General features: G+C 40.3%; 1 protein-coding gene across 3 annotated transcripts in view; it reads right to left on the reverse strand.

The window, feature by feature from the left end:
- The window catches only part of LAMA2 (laminin, alpha 2), a 705,371-nt gene that overhangs the window by 122,113 nt on the left and 571,933 nt on the right, over positions 1–11,325 (reverse strand). The gene's annotated exons all lie outside the window — the stretch shown is intronic.

Here is an 11,325-nt window from a genome sequence, read left to right on the forward strand (position 1 = left end):
TTGCTCGTATATTTTTGAGATTAGTTGTTTGTCAGTTGCTTCATTTGCTATTATTTTCTCCCATTCTGAAGGCTGTCTTTTCACCTTGCTTATAGTTTCCTTTGTTGTGCAGAAGCTTTTAAGTTTAATTAGGTCCCATTTGTTTATTTTTGCTTTTATTTCCAATATTCTGGGAGGTGGGTCATAGAGGATCCTGCTGTGATGTATGTCGGAGAGTGTTTTGCCTATGTTCTATTTTAGGAGTTGTATCCTTATTTTCTAACAGGATTTTTCTCTCCATTGACATGCTACATAAGAGTAAATTTACAAAAATCCAAATTATTCTCTAGACTCTTGACCCAAAAGGAAGAAAAAACTCCTTGTGAAGTTTCTATGGATTTTTACTCTCCTTACATTAAGGAATTAATAGTGGGAAGTCACTTTACAACAGCAGTTCGCGTATTGATTTGGAACAGGTGTCTCAGGCTTTAAACCTACTTAATTTTAGGTATATTTTTCTCTTGGATAATTTTTCCAGATCCCGCCCCTACTCTTTAATTCCTATAAAGTCTACATAACACTTACACAGCACTTTTCTTTAGTAGGTCAGTTCAGTCTCTCAGTCAGGTCTGACTCTTTGCAACCCCATGAACCGCAGCATGCCAGGCCTCCCTGTCCATCATCAACTCCCGGAGTTGACCCAAACCCATGTCCATTGAGTCGGTGATGCCATCCAACCATCTCATCCTCTGTTGTCCCCTTCTCTTCCTGCTCTCAATCTTTCCCAGCATCAGGGTCTTTTCAAATGAGTTAGTTCTTCACATCAGGTGGCCAGAGTATTGGAGTTTCAACTTCAGCATCAGTCCTTCCAGTGAATATTCAGGACTGATTTCCTTTAGGATCCACTGGTTGGATCTCCTTGCAGTCCAAGGGACTCTCAAGAGTCTTCTCTAACACCACAGTTCAAAAGCATCAATTCTTTGGTGCTCAGCTTTCTTTATAGTCCAACTCTTACATCCATACACGACCACCGGAAAAACCATAGCCTTGACTAGATGGACCTTTGTTGGCAAAGTAATGTCTCTGCTTTTGAATATGCTGTCTAGGTTGGTCATAACTTTCCTTCCAAGGAGTAAGCGTCTTTTAATTTCATGGCTGCAATCACCAGTTGGTTCTTTACTAATTGTCTCACTATTATTTTTTTATGAAAAAAAGAATTATCCCCACCTTCTTCTGTATTTTACCTTATTTTCTCCTAGATATGTTTGGGAAATATCATGCTGCAGATATTTAGACTCATGGCTCCCAGGAATGATGCATAATTGCATTGACTGACAGAACATGGATTTGGAGAATAAAGAGGAAGACCATATTGTGCACTGGAGTTGAAAGACAGTATAAATTCTCAATTTCTAATGCTGATTCTTAGAGAAGATCAGACTAAACATGGAGACTGAGACTATTAATAACTGAGAAAGAGGATTCTGGATTAGAGAGTGTGTATGTGAGAGAGAGGGAGAGAGCTTTAGACAATAACAGTGATTGTAGTGTAAAGAAGAGGGTACAGAAGAAAAAAAAAAGAAATCTTAAGGTGTGGACTGCCTATGTTTTCTACACTCAAGTGTATATCACAGAACACATTCCATTCACTCTGAGAAAAAGAGAAAGGGAGGAAGGAAATTAAGAAAGGAAGGAGGGCAACATTTCAGTGTTGATAGAGATTGTGTGGTTATTATGTGATGACTCTTCATAATCTTAATGAACAAGAACACTAGAATCCCTTCTACATTAGCCTTCTGTTTTGTCGTTGTTGCTTGCTGTTTGGATATACCAGATTCAAGTGTACATCCTCTAAGAACTCCCCAGTGGTAAAGGGCAGAGGGTCTTATCTTCCAGGGCCACTAAAACCATGACTATTGTCATCCCAAGGCTCCAGCAGCATATAAAATCTATTCTTCATCTACTTCTAAAATTGGATCTAGTTGATAATACAGGTTTTAAGTTTTCCTATGATCTGGAAATGTTTTTAAAGATTTAATTCTCTGTTGTTTTAGAGTCTGAGGACTTTTTATAGCATCAAAGCCATTGAGATTAGAAAACAATGACTGGATCTTCATATTCTATTTTTGAAAGAGTGATATATTTCCCTTCTCTTTTTCCTTGTGCCCACCAATGAGAAGTACAAAATGAGATGTTATCTTTGAGACTGTGTGTAGGGAAAACAATAATTTTATACCAATAATACAATAATAGTAATTTTCCCACCGAACACTAATAGAAAATTGGAAGTGTGAAAGTGTTAGTCACTCAGTTGTGTCTGACTCTGCGATCCCATAGACTGTAGCCAATCAGGCTCCTGATTCATGGAATTCCTGTTCATGGAATTCTGCAGGCAAGACTACTGTGAGTTGCCATTCCCTTCTCCAGGGGATCTTCCTGTCCCAGGGATGGATCTGGGTCTCTTGACTGTATGCAGATTCTTTACCATCTGAGTCATAAGGGAAGCCCATTAGAAAAGTAGTAGTGTTTATTTTTTCATAAAGTTTATGTTCCTATGACCAAGCTAGACAGTGTGTTGAAAAGCAGAGACATCACTCTGCCTAAAAGGTCTGTATAGTCAAGGCTATGGTTTTCCCAGTATGGTTGTGAGAGGCTGACTGTAAAGAAGGCAGAGTGTTAAAGAATTGATGCCTTCAAACTGTGGTGCTGGAGAAGACTCCTGAGAGGTCCCTGGACAGCCAGGAGATTAACCAGTCAACCTTAAGGGAAATCAACCCTTAATACTCATTGGAAGGATAGATGCTGAAGCTGAAGTTCCAGTATTTTGGTCACCTGATGTGAACAGCTGACTCACTAGGAAAGTTCCTGATGCTGGGAAAGATTGAAGGCAGAAGAAGAGGGCATCAGAGGATGAGATGGCTGGATGGCAACACCAATGTAATGAACATGAACTTGGGCAAAATTCGGGAGATGGTGAGGGACAGGGAGGCCTGGCATCCTGTAGTCCATGGGGTTGCAAAGAGTCAGACATGACTGGGCGACTGAACAACAACATGTTCCTAAAATAACATTTCATTTTGAGATTTAAATAAATTAAATATGCAAGATAAGAGGTTGTTGCTGTTTACATAGCAACTATACTATAATATTTAGTTGTTTATAGACTCCACCTGCTCACTGTTTAATTAAAATAAAGGATCACCTTTCTTCTCACTCATATTTTCCTTTCAATTACATTGTTGATTATGTGTGCATTACAAATAGGTAGACTTAAGTAGATATTTAAAAGTGAAGTGGCTTTAAAAATGTTGTCAATTATGCTTTAAGATTATTCACCATTCATTTGGGGTTTTTTTTCCCCTATGTTATTTTCAATGCTTTTTTTCCTTCTCATATTATCTCACATCCATTTTCTTCACAGTAATAATTGGTTGTTTTATTGCTTGTCTAACAGGTCTTTTTTCCTCCTTGTATAAATTCGTCCTTTGCTTCTCTGTACTTTGTTTCTAATTCATTAAAGACATTCTTCCTTCTTTGTAGGCCTAGATTCAAATGACTCTTTCATACATAAATAATAAACTTAATCTTACTCTTCCATGTTTATCTATAGCTGTAGCAATAATACCAGCTCTTACATTTATGAAATGCTAGTTCTATCTAGGTAATTGCTCAATTTAATGGAAAATATATTTCCTTTCTAGTACAATAGGAACTACATTATAATGAATTATTAAAATTAAAACTTTATTTATTCTGTTCCCGAAACACAGTCTAACAATCTTTCTGACCAAATCAGTCTTCTGTGTGTTTGCTGATAGCCATTTAATAAATCAGTGATCCTCTTTAGCCTTAGAAATTTTTCAGACATTTAATTATTTTTACAGCTTATGGGGATGGAATAACAAGAACAAGTGGACATGCTGTATGCATTAAAACTTCTCCTAGCTCTATGTTTGAGTTTGGCTAGCCTATCAGGTATAAACATCAGTGCTGAGGAAAAGTGAATATTTCATGTTGGCATGAAAATGAGTCTCATAAGTGTGAAATGAGAGAATCAATTCTTAGGCAGGTTGATAAGAAGGCTGGGGTCCCTAAGGCAGCAAAAGGGGTCTGGGGCTCTCAAATTGGAGATAGAGGTCTGGAATTCTCAAGGAGGAGGAAAGGACAAACACCTTTTTTTCCCTCTACATTCCTTAGTCTTAGTCACATAAAATGTTTTTTTTATTTAAGCCTGGAACTGATGACCCCACAACAAACAACTCAGTTTAAACTCTGTACTAAGGATTATATAACAACAGTGTATCATCCTTGAGGACAGTTTCTCCTTCCAGAAAGAAAAGTGAAGTTGCTCAGTAGTATCCGACTCTTTGCAACCCCATGAACTGTAGCCTACCAGGCTCCTCTGTCCATGGTATTTTCCAGGCAAGAATACTGGAGTGCATTGCCATTTCCTTCTTCAAATCCTGTTATCCTAAAATTTAAATTGTGGGAGTGGGTCTGGTAAAATTGTTACAACCCTGAGACATTCTTCTGACTTATTGTAATGACTAATTAAAAAAGTATATAACTCCTTTGCTAACACTAGTGAGGGGGGCACTCTCTGTCCCCTTCTGATGTCTATGTCAGAAGCTTTCTCTGGCCCTTTTTCACTTTAATAAAACTCTGCTACACAAAAGCTCTTGAGTGATCAAGCCTGGTCCCTGGTCCCGAAGCTAAATCTTCTTCAGAGATCAAGAATCAGACACTGTTCACTATAAGTTATCATCTTGGGGGCTTTCCAGGATCTTCAGGATAAGGTAAGAACACTCAGAGCTCTAGCCTCTCTGCTTTCTCAATATACACATTTTCTGCTTTACTTTACTAACTCTACCGTGTGCTGTGTGAATGAATGACATGTCCTGCACGATGCAAGCATTGAGCCCTGCTCTGTGGTTTTGCGGTGCCTCATAATGACTGAAGGCAGCCCCCAAAAGGGGAGCCTTGTCTCTGCCAATGCCAAGAGACACCCAAGGTCCCTGCAAGGGGAGCGACCAGAAATGGGCAAAGTGCGTGAACTGAACTTTCCTTTCTTGGTCAGCTTTTCCTGGTCTCTTTGACCATTTCATAATTGCATGGGAAATTAGAAGTACTAGCCTAATCTTTTGGATCATAGACTTTCAAGGGACTAGTGATCCATGCTGTTACTACGTACTTTTACTTAGACCCCAAGTAAGGAAGCGCCTAGCCTTGCTAGGAGCCAAAAGTTACTAGAAGTACGTACGGAGTGAGGTGGAACCCTAGGAACATCTCTCACGCTAGAAGTTACTCTCTTGGCTGCCTGTCTCAGGGCCCAGAAACCTGAAAGTGAGTCTTTGTCATGGCTGTGCCTCCTGTCTATATGGATAGAAGCACTGCTGGTGACCCTGAGGTTTTTGAGGACACAGATCGGGAACTGCAGAATCTGGTTAGATTGGAAATGCAATGGGCTTCTTCCTTTGGTAGTGCTAGCTCTTAGTGGACCAGAAGAGGCTCTCTGATGGCTTTTGTCTCAACTGTTTAGATATTCCTTTTGTGGAATCTGTAGAAATGAGCTGGAACGATTGACGCTAATAGCTAGAGAACAAAAATCACTTTTTCCTCGTTGGCCAACCCTCCACCACCTCTTTTGCTATCACATATACTGGTGTGGTGACACTCAGGAGGGACATCTTGGTTGTTATTTGTCTCTTTATGACTCACCCATTCTAATGCAGTCAGGACCATACTGAGGAATGTGCACAGGCACACGTAAGATGGATGCTTCTCCTAGTAGTCCTAGCTTGGGAAACATTCTGGGAAATTACTCTGGCAAATCAAACAAAGGTCTCGGTGGTATGGAACTAAATCAATCTGGGATGCCATCAGGTCTACCCCTGGTGCATCTCCACCCCGCCTTGGTGGTAGAACTGGGAGGGACGAGTAAGACGCCTGTGTCGGTAAGGGACCGACTAAGTCTGACCAGGGAAAGAAAGCTTTGGTGGAGAGTCTGCTACACTCCCATCTAAAGCAGGGAAGGACGCTTCTGATGGAAAAAAGCCAAGGCTGTGGATGCTGCTTCTTTCTCTCTTACAGATGGGAGCTAGCAGTTCCAGAACCACTTCTTTAAAATGTATTTTAAAAAAAGGTGGGACAAGCTTGATTCCCAGAATTTAAAAAGACATACCTGATCTTCTTCTGTGATACTGAATGGCCACAGTATCCTTTGGAAGATGAGAAATACTGACATGTTAAAGGGTCTCTCAATTATGATACTGTTTTACAACTAGACCGGTTCCATAGAAAATAAGGGAAATGGGTAGAAGTGCCTTATGTGTTGTTCTTTATCTCTCTGTGAGACATGCCAGACTTATGTCCTAACGGTGCAGATTTGTGTAGGAAAGCTTCAGCTGCTTCCTGTTCTCTTATTTTGCCCCTTTATCCCTTTATCTGGGGCTCCCTACTGAACAGGCTGAGAGTTAGGGTTCCCTTCCAGAAGGGGCTGCCTCAGTGTCGGTAGAAATTCAATAGCTCCCATCCTAATTACATCTGAGGAGCCCTGGGTATTAATAACTGTGGAAGGCCAAGCAGTCAATTTCTTTTGGACACTGGGGCAATTTTCTCTGTGCTCACTGAAGCCCCTGGCTCACTTTCCTCCCAATCGACTACCAAAATGGACTGTCTGGATGAGTGAGTGAAGTCCCTTAGTCATGTCCAATTCTTTGCGACCCCATGGACTGTAGCCTACCAGGTTCCTCCATCCATGGGATTTTCCAGGCAGGAGTACTGGAGTGGGTTGCCATTTCCTTCTCCAGGAGATCTTCCCAACCCAGGGATTGAACCTGGATCTCTCACATTGTAGGCAGATGCTTTACCGTCAGAGCCACCAGGGAAGTCATCCTTTAAGTGGAAACTGGGACTCTCTGCTATTTTCTCGTGAGTTTCTAATTGTGCCAGAGTCTCCCTCACCCCTTCTGGGGAAGGATATACTGAACAAGGTCCAGGCCTCTGTTTTCATGAATATGGAACCAGCTCTTTTTAATGGAACAAAATGTAAATCCTAGAGTGTGGGCCGGAGAAGGCAATGGCACCCCACTCCAGTACTCTTGCCTGGAAAATCCCATGGACGGAGGAGCCTGGAAGGCTGCAGTCCATGGGGTTGCTAAGAGTCGGACACGACTGAGCGACTTCACTTTCACTTTTTACTTTCATGTGCTGGAGAAGGAAATAGCAACCCACTCCAGTGTTCTTGCCTGGAGAATCCCAGGGATGGGGGAGCCTGGTGGGCTGCCGTCCATGGGGTCGCACAGAGTAGGACACGACTGAAGTGACTTAGCAGCAGAGTGTGGACAGATGGAAAAACTGTGGGTTGAGCACAAAATGCTGTTGCTGTCATTATCAAGCTCAATGGCCTCACCTATTTTCATATCAAAAGCAGTATTAACTAAAGCCCGAGGTTAATGAATGGACAAAATCTTACTGTACTGACTTCTCCTGATGTGAGTGGGATCTTGAACTCTAAAGTTCAGAGCAACAATGCTCCATCTTTAAAGCTGCTGTAACTCAAGGGGAGTCAAAAGCTCTAGGAATAGAGTATAACTTACACTCTTCCTGGAGACCCCAATCTTCAGAAAAAGTTGAAAAGGCTAATGACATTATTAAAAGACACCTGTGTAAGCCAACTCAGGAAATACAAGACAGTTGGTTTAAAGTTCTACCCATAGATTTAACGAGGGCTCAAACCGCCCCTAAGAAGAAGGGACTGTCTCTATGATAGGCTGTTTTTGTACACAGATATTCCCATAGAGCCTTAAAATTAACTATGTGACTCAGCTTTTTGCTTTTCAACAGACATTACCAGGAGGTTAACTCCTGACCCAGACTTTGAGTCAAACTAGCCGCTGTTTGAGCCAGGAACCAAGATGGGACTGAGAATCCAGGTGGACTTGCTTCTGTTGACTCCAAAAGTCCTGAGTTTGACCATTTGACCCTCAAGACAGCGCCTTCCTGTCCTGGACTCATTCCTATGCTGCATTCCACAATTGGTCTAATTGCTGGGTCTGCAGAGCACTCCCCTCCTCATCAAGTGAAGACATCCCACAGTGAGTTTCTCCACTTCATGGAAAGGACTTTCTTCAACTCTGAGAATACTTTCACCAACAACAATCATATGTGACACTTCTTCTTGATCTGATGACATCTAAAAATCTAAAGATGGAGTGATGTAACTATGGACATAATGTAACTTTTAATTTTGATTATGTTTTAACTTGGTTTAATGACTATTTTGCTGCACATAAGAAGGTAATTGGGTCTAGATCTGGTAGTTTTCTACCTGATGTTTATCAAATATGAGATGAGGTCATATGGCTAACTCCTAAAAAGGGATGCCTACTATCTAACACTCCCATATGCTGGGAAAAAATAGAGCCATCCCCAGAAATTAGCCAAGAACTTAGTTATAATGATTGGAAACAACTTGGATTTTTCCCTCAAGAAATATAAAATACAATCATTCCTGTGTTTTCCAATCCCAGTTTAGGTCCTCCTTTTGCCTGGGCAGGAACAGGTTGGGACTGGATCCCTCAGTCACGCTGGTTTACTCCAAATGGGACCTACTAGATATGTGGCTCACACTTACGGGCATGGCTTCCCCCTGGCTGGATAGGAAGATACACCCTAGATCTAACTTTTACTCATGGCTTCATATTTTCAGAGCTTCCAGAGAAGCCTAATCTGCCACACCTTAAAACTCGTTGGGCAAGATCTGTATTTCACTGGTGTGATTGTCTGGCTACAATATTCGTTCCCTCTCTGGGAACTACAGATTAGATGTCCTCTCTGGGAACTACAGATTAGATGTTATGAGTTGATGCTCTGAGTAACTTTCAGCCATTAATGCTGAACAAATAAATTCAAATTAGAAACGTGGTTTTACAAAACATATTGGCCTTAGATATTCTAACAGCTGCACAAGGAGGAACTTGTGCCATTATTCATACCCAACATTGTACATATATACCAGATATGAGTACTAATGTTACTCACTTTACTAAACACATGAACAAGACGATTCAGGCTATGGATTCCCCTGAAGCCTCAGTCACCTCACTTTGGGAAATGTTAACTAGCTCTCCAGGGTGGAAAACTATCTTAAACATAATAATTCTAATTGTTCTGTTTTTACTGTTTGATCCCTTCATCTGTAACTGTGTAACTGGATTTGTTTCCAACCGTTTTAAAGCTTTTAAGTTACAAATGGTTGTCCAGGCTCCTAGGAGCCCCACAACCTCCTCCAACTATTACTTGGGGTCCTTGGATCAGAGACCCTGAAAATGAGGGTTAGGAGAATAAGTTGCCTCAACAATTTAGGGACCACACCCCTCAACAGCAGGAAGTGATTATGGAATGAAAACAATGCCCCTTTCCCTTGGCAACATAATTTTCCTAAAAGAAAAGTGGGGGGTGGGGGAAATGAGAGAGTCAATTCCTAGGCAGGTTGATAAGAAGTCCGGAGTCCCTGAGGATGAGAAAGGGATCTGGGGCTCTGGAAGTCAAGACAGGGGTCTGGAACTCTCAAGGAGGAGGAAAGGACAAATACCTTTTTTTTCCCTCTACATTCCTTAGTCTTAGTCACATAAAGTTTTTTCTTTAAGCTTGGAACTGATGATTACACAACAAACAACTCAGTTTAAACTCTGTACTAAGGATTATATAACAACAATGTATCCTCCTTGAGGACAGTTTCTCCTTCCTGAAAACCTTCTGACTAATCCTGATATCTTTAGAATGTATATTATGGGATCTGGTCTGATAGGATCTTTCTATTGTTAAGTTCTAATCATGCTATCCTAAAATGTAAATTGTGGGAGTGGGTCTGATAAAATTGTTACAACCTTGAGGCATTCTTCTGATTTATTGTAATAACTAATTAAAAAAGTATATAACTCCCTTGTTAACACTAGTGAGGGGGGCACTCTCCGTCCCCTTCTGATGTCTATGTCAGAAGCTTTCTCTGGCCCTTTTTCACTTTAATGAAACTCTGCTACACAAAAGCTCTTGAGTGATCAAGGCTGGTCCCTGGTCCCTGGAAGCTAAATCTTCTTCAGAGATCAAGAATCCGACACCTTTCACCATAAGCTATCAGAAGTGATGGTAGCAAATTTGGGTGAAAATAAACAGCTCTTTACCATAAAATGCACAAAGTTTATAAAAATAAAGCAGTGATAATATTGAGATTTTTTACAAAATGTTGTAAACAGGCATGAAAAATGTCAATTAGAGTGATGTGCATTCACTCACGCAGGCCTATGATTTGTCAGGCACTGTCCTAGATGCTGAAAATGGCCATCCAATAAGACTTAGGTCAGATGAAAATGGTGAAATTGAAGATTAGGATCTTCAAATAGATATGAAAAATGGTTCATTTTGAAAGGATAACTGAACATAGGTAAGTTTTTGTAATAATTATGTCATGACTTTGAATAAGAAATAAACAAAACACACGGTATTAGTCAAGTCATCCCAGAGAAACCAAACAGTAGTAATTGCTGATGGAATATGATGTTTTCACTATGACCATAAAATAACCATCTAAGTATGTGGCAAATACCTCTACTATCTCTGAAATCGAAGAAAGCATTTGTGCTAAATACCAAAGCAAATACTGATTTGTTTCTTCAACACCCATTATTTCTGCATATGTCATTCACAGTCAAATGTCCAGGAAGGGTTCTTTTCTCCTGAAGTTCTGATGTATTTGGAGGATTTTGTGTGAAGCCAAAGGAATAAGTGATGGTTCTGAACATTTTAACTAACTGTGTGATTCCTATGAAATGAAAGTGGACCTAAAATGTATCGCCAAGGTTTACCAAACATAACCTGTTTACAAAATGTTGCTCTACATGTAAAGGAAAAAAATTTGTCACTGTTGAAGATACTCAGATAATGTGCTATACCTAGAACCCCCAAACTCTAAAATATTAACTGAAAATTTATTTTGAACAATGACAGAAGCCAAAAGTAGCTTTGAAGGTAAATATTTCAACTGATAAAAATACTATAATAGTTTAGAAGTATATGATTTGGCATGTTTTGTAAAATGTGCACCTTATTATTAAACTTTATATAGAATTAACTTATATGTGACTATAAGCAATGGTGTTAATATCCAAAGCACTTTCTTATTGAAGACATATGGAATAATTGTTATAAATTTTCCTCTTCAGAGTCTTATGTTTGGCTATTTTCCTTTATGAGTTGGTTGCTGCTGCTGCTAAGTTGCTTCAGTCACGTCTGACTCTGTGCGACCCCATAGACGGCAGCCCACCAGGCTCCCCCGTCCCTGGGATT

This window comes from Bison bison, unplaced genomic scaffold (assembly GCF_000754665.1).
Source record: "Bison bison bison isolate TAMUID 2011002044 unplaced genomic scaffold, Bison_UMD1.0 scf7180017864035, whole genome shotgun sequence".
In the NCBI taxonomy this organism is placed as follows: domain Eukaryota; kingdom Metazoa; phylum Chordata; class Mammalia; order Artiodactyla; family Bovidae; genus Bison; species Bison bison.